The 9,273-nt window shown below is 31.9% G+C and overlaps 1 long non-coding RNA gene across 1 annotated transcript; it reads right to left on the minus strand.

The window, feature by feature from the left end:
* Positions 1-5,656: 5,656 nt before the first annotated feature.
* Positions 5,657-8,036, minus strand: LOC145806318 (uncharacterized). The gene is made up of 2 exons (XR_014349275.1): positions 7,877-8,036; positions 5,657-5,791 (listed from the first exon to the last, which is right to left on the minus strand). It is a non-coding gene; the product is annotated as an uncharacterized LOC145806318 (long non-coding RNA).
* Between the last annotated feature and the right edge of the window lie 1,237 nt (positions 8,037-9,273).

The following is a 9,273-nucleotide window of genomic DNA, read 5'->3' on the forward strand; positions in this document are numbered from 1 at the left end:
AAAAATAAAAGATTAAACAGTTCACAAAATCACATTTAATTTTGAAATTTATTGATATTTTATCCTATTTTTTTAGAATGCCAATTTAAATTGTACTTAAAATTTTCACAAAATTTTTTTTGTTAAAAAAGAAAAAGAAAAAGAAATAAAGGATTGGAATTTTTGTTTACAGGTTGGTGGTGGACAATTGAGTACGAAGGGCTCATGTTTGTGACGATCAGGGGAGCTGGACATGAAGTTCCTTCTTTTAAACCCCTACAAGCCCTTCAACTAATTAGATATTTCTTGGCCAATAAAAAGTTGCCATCTGTCCCATTTTAAATATATTTGATACGTCGATTGATTGTCTTTTAGTTTAGTTTACGCTCTCAATTGATTCTCTTTTGTACACGTGAAAAAAAGAAAGCAATACATCACACAAATTTGAAGTCTAATCCAAGTAGTTTTTCATCCTTTTTATCTTTCTTATTTGTATAGTGTTGTCTTTGGTTGAACAATGAGAGGAATTTGTAGAGAGGAAGACAAAATTTGCTTTTTTGAATTTGGTTCAGTTTCAAGCAAAACTAAAAGCAAATAATCAAAAACTAAGGTTTCGTTTGGGAACATATTGTTTTAGTAATTTTTTGACTTTTTAGTTAAAATATGAGATAAAAAAACTTAATATGTTTGAGATGATTTTTTAATTTTTTACGAAAAGATGTAAAAAAAATATATAAAAAAAATGTTTAACTTTTTTGTATGAATTGTTCACATTTTAGTTTTTTGGGGTGATTTTTTAATATATTAGCTAAAATCATCACTTATCAAACGAGGCATAAAAGTTAAAGTCATGTATCCTTCTATTACCTAACAGTCAATTTTTTCAGTTTATGTAAATTATTTATTCCTTATGAGTGATGAGAAAAAGCTGCACAACTACTATAGCAGAAAATAAAAAATATAAAAAACAATAAGAATCTTTAAGCTGCACTTCCTTTTTAAGAAATTTACCAAGGCTTTATTTGGAAAGTCAAAAGTTAAGCTTTTTTTTTTGGTTATTTTAATTATAAAAAATAAAATAAATTTTTTAATTTAATAAGATAAAATATCATATTCAATTCATAATTATTACATTCTTTCTCTTATAAAAAAGTCAAAAGTATTTCACAAACAAGACTTTTTAATCCCAAACTAAAATAATTAAAAAGTCAACTCACTTTTCGAACAAAAACTAATAGCAATGGGCTGGGCTGATTTTTTTTTTTAGTAGGGGTAAGCCGTTAGTTTTATGCTAAAAAAAAGAAAGAAAGAAAGAAAGAAAAAAAAAGGGCAAATTACAAATACCTCATTGAGGTTTGGTGAAAATACATATTCTTTCATGAGGTTTGAGAAATTACATCTCACCTCTTGAAGTTTATATTTCCATAACAAATTGTCCCTTGAGGTTTTTATTTTCATACAGATTCTCCCTTAATTTCTCCTAATTTGTTATGAAAATTTGACCCTCAGGGGACAATTTATAATTTCTCAAACCTCAGGGAGAAATCTATATTTTTATCAAATCTCGAGGGAAGTGTTTGTAATTTGCCAAAAAAAAAAAAAAGAGAAATATTACAATGATCCTTAAGACAACTATAAGGAAGCGACAACCAAGCTAAAGGCTCTGACAAAACTAAACACCTAGCCTAGAAAAGATAAAAACCCAAGACACTAAAGTCACCAAGTGACGCATTGACAGACACCAAAGTGAAAATTAATCAACAATGATTCATCCCACTAAAAATATCATCACTAATAGCATTAATGTATTAAAAAATTAACAAAAAAAAAAAACATAACTCCAAAATCAAAACATCACATCATTAATGGCGGGACCCACTGTCACCTAATTAGTGGGAGCACTAATTAGTGCTCCCAAGCATTTTTCAAAATTAATTCATCAAAGCTACTCAAAAAGCCAAGCCAACTGTCATCCCCCGATAAGGACGTAGCAAAATATTTTTGAAAAAATTAATTTAATATAAATAAATAATAAAATAAAATATAAGAAATTTTTTATAAAAATTTCTTATATTTAATAAGATTGTGACCTAAATTTAATAAGCTTATGACTGAGGCCAGTATTTAATTATTGTGTCTTTAAGATAGAATTGAGCCCTCGCCTCTGGCGCTTGTGATTAATGGACGTCATGCTTATAGGATGCAACAATCACCCTACATAAAAATTGAACAACTTTCTATGTGTACATCGAATCAATTTATATTATGCACTATTTCTTTTATACTTGACAATGACATATATATGAATCCTAAGACTTCTTTTTTAAATGAATGCTGTGAGGATAGTATTTATAGAAGTATTTGTGACCATTCATAAAAGTCATGACTCACTACAACAAAAAAGTCTTTGGTGACAAACTCATTTTGCCTCCAAACATCAAATTTTCGTCACCAAAGTGATCTGTGACGAAATAATTTTGTCACTACATTTGTTGCCTATACGTTGTCGCTGAAAGTAGCTGGTCACGAAAAATCGTTACGTCGCCTATTTTTCATTTTCGGCGACTAATTTTTTCATTTTCGTCCTCTATAACATAAATTTCATCAGTAGAATTAGATAATATTTTATTTTAATTGTTTCGGCCATGAAATATTTCGTCACCAAATATGATGATAGAGGTTTTAGTGACGAAATTTATCCTCACCAATGATATAGATTTAAGGTGACAAAAAAATTTGTCACTAAAATGAGCACAAAACAAAATTCTTCAATGACAAAAAACATTTTGTCAGCAAATATTTCAATTTAGCGACAAAATATTCAGCAAGTGTGACAAAATTATTCGTCATGTTGTTTGAAAACTAATAGCTACGGTTTTTTTTTTTGTCACTAATAATATATATTTTTTCAATAAACAATCTCTATTCATTTTAATAATACGTCTCATAGTATCAAGAAATTAATATATAACATCCAAACTATAACATCCATTCTAGTAAAATCAAAAACTACGACAACACAATCAAAATAACTTGTGCATTTTAATAACCTGTTCAATATAATATCCATTACAAATCATTACAAAACCTGTTCATTTGCATAAAGCAACAACATAGACAAGAAAAAAAGAAAAAAAAAAAAAAGCACAACTACACCATGATGGATACGTGTCTAGTAATATCAACAAAAAGCTCTTGCTGTGCAGGTTGCCAAATTCGTTCATCTCCAATCTACCATTTAACAAAAAAAAAAAAAAAACCCAACAACAACAACAGCAACAACAATAAAAGGTTAAGGTAACCATTCACTAAGCGTGTAACCTCGAAGAGAAGAAATGAAAATTTTGACCTAAATCCACATCATTCTATCACCAACAATGCAACCCTTCACCGGTTATCAAGGACAAAACCTCTAAGCAATAGGTTCATCAATATCAATAGCATACAACACAAAAGCAGATTCATGATTTCATCATTTTAATCATTTCTAACTCACATACTATATCAATGTAATGTAATTACATTCTTTTCAAAACTCATCACCATCCCAAACATTCAATAGAATTAAATATCTATTTTTCTCAGGCAAGTAAAGTCTCGGGATTTTCATGTTAAATTTAAAGCCATGGTTGTCTAACTTCACTATACTTGTCTAACTTGACTATACAAATCCTAACTATTAACACATTCATTCATCAAATGAATTTGTAAGTATAATTTTTTTATTTCATCATTGACACATGACATATGACACAAATATATATATATATATGTATGTATTTTTATTGTGTTCAATCATATACCTACAAATCATACCTATAGCAAGCATGATGGATGATAATTTCCTAAATTTGTGTAGTTAAGTTAGACAACCAACCAAAAGAATTTGTTTATTGAGAAGAACAGCAAAAATTAGTGAACTCAACACTATCATGAAGAGCCAAAGACAAGAGCATGAAATTCGCTTAAAAAACTATGAAATATAGCAGCTAAGGATTTGCAGACCACCATTTAAAAACCAATGTTGTGAAGCCACAATGTAACCAATGCTGTGAAGCCACAATCTAACAAAAGCAAAGTTACTATTGAAGCAACACCATATATAACATTTTTTTATTTGATATTTTGTGAGAAAAATCTAAAAAATAACAAAGTAACTATTGAAGCAACATTGCTGAAAAATCTAGAAATCCCCTAGATCTTGATTTGTGATTATGTAACAATTTTAAGCAGTATATAACAATCCCAATCAAACAATCAAGACAAATCAACAAAACGATTTTAACGTGGAAAAAACCACAATTGGACACCTCTAACTGTGATTAAAAAACCACGGGCAACAGTCACAAAACAATCCACTAAGAAGATTTAAAGGAATTACACAGGTATACTCTCAATTACCTAGCGAATCCACGCCTAATTGAACCAACCTCTATGTGCCTCTTCCAACCCGTCTTCACCTCGAAATTGTCTTTACGATGAGCCACCGCGGAATCCACCAAAGCATCAGGCTCGAATTCTTCAGAATCCACCGAAGAACAACTCTCTCTTTTGTAGAACACACAAAACCTTTGATGTATACTCTTTAAAACATGAGTTGAATACTCAATCAAAATATCAAAGAAAACTCACAAAGTATTCCCAAATATAAACCCTAGAACCCAAAAAGAAGATCGAGAGTAGTTATCCTAAAATCTGACCCAACACGCGAATTTATAGAATCTGTCCTGCGATCTCCGCTCGAGCGCCCAACAGCCCGCTCGAGCGGCTTCAGCAAAATATGCGTGTGATATAACAGAGGTCCGCTCGAGCACTAGAGAGCCCGCTCGAGCGTGAAATCACACGTCTCAGTATTTTTACAGGCGACCAAAACTTCTGAAACCAGGGATTCTCCGCTCGAGCGGGGTAATGTCCGCTCGAGCGGACAGGCAACTTGGAATGCACTTTTGCATTTTGCTTCGGGGGCGTTGCCCCTCGACCCCGCCGTGGCGCTGCCCCGGACCCGCCAAGGGGCACTGCCCCCTTGACCCCCGTGAGCTGATCGGGCAGCTCGATCCCCGTCATAATCAGCGAAGTGGCAATCTTGAAAGCATTAGCATCACAAACTTCTCTGAAAAGCACAATTCGGGTTGGATTTGCATCTAAACACTCATAGCCTCACTGAAATAAAAAGTGCGAAAATAAATACAACTAAAAGGAGTTTTGTCAAACGGGATTGCCAAGAATAAAACCTAACAATTGCTAAACTCTAGTATTTTTTCGTTATTCGTTACTAAAATATAGCAACAACCATATTACATGAGTAATCTGGGAAAACATAACCCAAAAGAAAAATATAAGAGACATTACTTTTCATAATAGCAGGAAAAGAAAGCTGGAAGTTAAAGAGAGGCCAACATTGATATATTTCCAACTTTGGGTTGGTTACTTAGGTTGGTTTCAAGGTATAAATCACTCATAGTGCAATTGTAGCTATATGCAAAATGCAATTCTATCCATCATCCCATCCATTAGAAAACAAAAAAGATTTTTAAAGTTCTAGAAGTTCTAGAAAAACAAACCAAGCACACTTGCTAGTGTTATTGCATTGACCCCACACAAAAAAATATAAAAATAAATAAAAAATCCATAGAGAATGAAAACAGAGAAAACACAATCTAAAAATCTGACCTTTTGCATTTTTGAAATTCTTGATCATGTCGCGGCTGTGAGATGGTCTGACCGTTGGATTCAAGAAGAAAGTTCAACTAAAAATCAAACTTACATCATCCAACAACATATTGTTGCAATAAGAACCAATGTAAGATGGAACCTGCATCATTTAATGCACAGGAAAAAAAAAAGAAAAAAGAAGAAGACCAAAAGCAAACCAAATAAGACGTCTTCCTAAACATTATTAGCAAGCTTAGTGAACTACATGAATTTAGATGTTCTTTAGACTCTTATGAAACAATCAACCTGAGTACCTCCGAAATTCATAAATTCACTAATTCCATAAACAAAACTAAGAAGATTTGTATTATGAAAGATAAATCCAAAACTGTTCACTATCCAATCCAATTATGATAGACCACGAACAGAGATTTATGAAACTGATGAGAGGGCCATGTGACAAGGGTTTGTTAAAAAATAAAAAAACAAAACAGAGCTGCAATGTATATACATATATAATTTAATAAGTAATCAAAAACTAAGAGGGGAATAGGCATCTTTGCTAGGACACTAAAATAGAGTTGAGGCTGCAGAACTCCCACATATATTGATTTACTAAAAATTCTGAGTCAATATATCAAATAGCATTCCCAATCCATTAGAAAGAAATACACTCATATGTGACATCAAACATAATTGAGAATATTGTGTGTATGGTTCTCAGATTTAGAAAGAAAAAAAAAAGAAAAAAAAGAAAGAGGTTCCAAACTCACAAAAAACATATCTTAATGATGTATATAAATATTGGCTTAAACATCTTACTTTATTTCCCCATAAATTTATAATAGATTAATTTTTCACATATATTATGAAGGGAATAGGACTAAATAAAGGTCCAACAAAATTCACACGTCTCTAGAATGAATCACATGTATATATATATATTTCAAGAGAAACTTTAACCAATCAAATAGGCCATATTGAATAGCTTCAGACCATGAAGCATAAGAGCTCCTATAAAAATTTATATCAAGATTTGTTTTTAATTGTCTTAATCTATTTGTCTTGAATCATATAGAGTGTTCAAAAAAATTATTCAATTAGCTTCAAATGTCTCTCAATTTCAGTTTCTTTCCAACTCCTATTAAATAATGGTATAGTGGGAGATATGACACTGCCATTGAACTTCCTATTGATTAAGCAAACTTCACTACGAAATGCAGATCCCCAACCATATGTAGAAGCCAAATCTTGCACTATAAATTAGTCCATAACGGTCATGTTTGATTCACAAGATTAATAGTGAAGTATTAATAATCCTATTAAATTAGTGTGGTATTCACTATCCAATTGGATTAATATCCATTGGATTAATAATCCTACCCCTACCCCATTACTAATAATCCTACAAATTTGTTGGATTAATTATCCATTGGATTAATAATCCTAAACCAAAATGTTAAAACAAACATAAGATAATTGGACCCACGGATTAATAATCCCAATCTCATACTCTAATCCACCCTATCAAACATAAAAAAATTTCCACAAAGCATCCGAAGAAAAAATAAAAATAAAAATAACTTCTAGAAAGATGCAATCCTTTTCGTTTTGTTGTAGTTATATTTGTTACCTTCTTCCAGTAGGCCATCTGAAGAAGAATGGACATTGAAGGGCACTTAAACCATTCCATAGATCTACTAAAATTGAGAACTAATTACAACAAAGATTAAAATAGAACACATAAACCACTAAATCAGTCTATATCATTCTGTCTAGAAGCAAAATCACTGAACAACCAGCAATTACAAATAAAATCACCCGTACCTCTGCAAAAATCATCTACAATTTCAACCAATAATATTAAAGGGTGGTTTGGGAATTAGAATTAGCTTCTCCTTTTTCTCCTCTTTTTTTTTTTTTCTTTTTGTCTAGAACTGAAATGGCACAAAACCCTCAAACTCTAAAATTTACTCAACAAATAATAACTCAAAGTTGTATACGAGTTGAAGTAATAACAAAACTATTTCTGGATAAACATCTTTGACAATCACATGTTTTAGATTCAACAAACACACTAATATTTTTGATTCAACAAAATAATTTCTTTCATACAATCAGAACCTAAAACTAATTTTTTAGGTCCTCAATCAAAACTTTATTTTTTCAATTGAAATCCCTAAATCAAAAACACATTTCCCCCCCCCCCCCCAAATCTTAACCCTAGAACAAATAGGTTCCAAACCTGGTTGAAGGGAGAGAGTTTTCCTCTTCGTTGAATCCCTCCGCCCTGATTTCGTTTCTTTCGTCTCTCTCTGTCATTCCCCTTCGGGTCGGATTCTTGCCTCTCTGTCGTTTCTTCTATCTGCTTCACGGAAAGCGCTCTCTCTCTCTCTCTCTCTCTCTCTCTCTCTCTCTCACAACAAAACTTTTCATTTTATTTTTCTTTTCAGGAGCAATAATTTTTTTGGGACAAAATAATTTTTGTCACCAATCACCAATTTTAGGCGCGTTCAATTTTCGCTTAGCACCAAAATATTTGGCTTTTTTTTTTTTGAAGAAAAAATTTTCTTGTTCAATTAAAAATTTCGTCCAAAAAAAAAATCAACATTCTAAAAGATATGTTTGGTTTGATTTTTTAAATTGTCGTTTATGTTTAGTGATTTTTTTAAAAAAATATATTTCATCAATGTTTTATATTTTTTAGTTACACATAATCTAAATGCATTTAAAAAATATTTTATTACAAAATTTTTCACAGAAGCCCAATCCAAACATTACTCAATTAATTTATGCACTGACTTTTTTTTTCTTTTTTCTTTTTTTTTTAAATTCTGGGTCATTATAGTGGGAAAAAAAATTAATAGCCTATTTTGTTTTTCATTGCCTCTAAATTTTCCCTCCCAAATTGATGACAAAATTATTTCCTCACCAAAAGACAAAATGATTGACCACGAAAATAGTTTTTCTCACTAAATGATATCAAAACATTAAAAATTATTGGTGACGAAAATATATTCGTCACTAATAATTTATAATTGGTGACCAATTTTTTTCTCACCAAAAGTCTCAAAATTTTAGCGCCATTCAAAAAAATTAGTGGGAAAATTTTTGGTGACAAAAAACTAAAAATAATGACGAAAAATAATCTCATCACCTAATTTTTTTTATTATTTATGTAGGTTGGTGATGAAATTTTATTTTTTATTATTTACGGCCTCGTCAAAATGGGTCGTATCTAGGTTTTGACATTCACTCATGTCAATTCATGACTTCGAGTTATGTCAAAGAGAGGCAACCTTAGACAACCCACTTTTGACGGCCTTTCAAGACTTGGATGTCCTTGCAGGTACATCCGGTGACGAGTCTGTTTGCTCACCGAGCGCTCGATGTCCTCAAGGGAATACCACATCTTTGAGCCTTGCAAACCCTGCATCCGTTTTGTCTCATTTTTGGACCATGCCTTGGTGTGTCTGGTGGCCTGCCGGCCAGTACTTCTGGTCTGCCTGCCATTGATGTGTCTTGCCTGCCATCAATGATGCCTTGCCGGCCATCACTGATGGCCGGCCGGCAACCAGTGTTTTCTACAGATATTTTATGCCAGCTGTGCCAGCTGTTTGTACAGATGCTTGCATCTGTCTA

Source organism: Camellia sinensis, chromosome 13 (assembly GCF_055761805.1).
Source record: "Camellia sinensis isolate YWXY chromosome 13, ASM5576180v1, whole genome shotgun sequence".
Taxonomy (NCBI): Eukaryota; Viridiplantae; Streptophyta; class Magnoliopsida; order Ericales; family Theaceae; genus Camellia; species Camellia sinensis.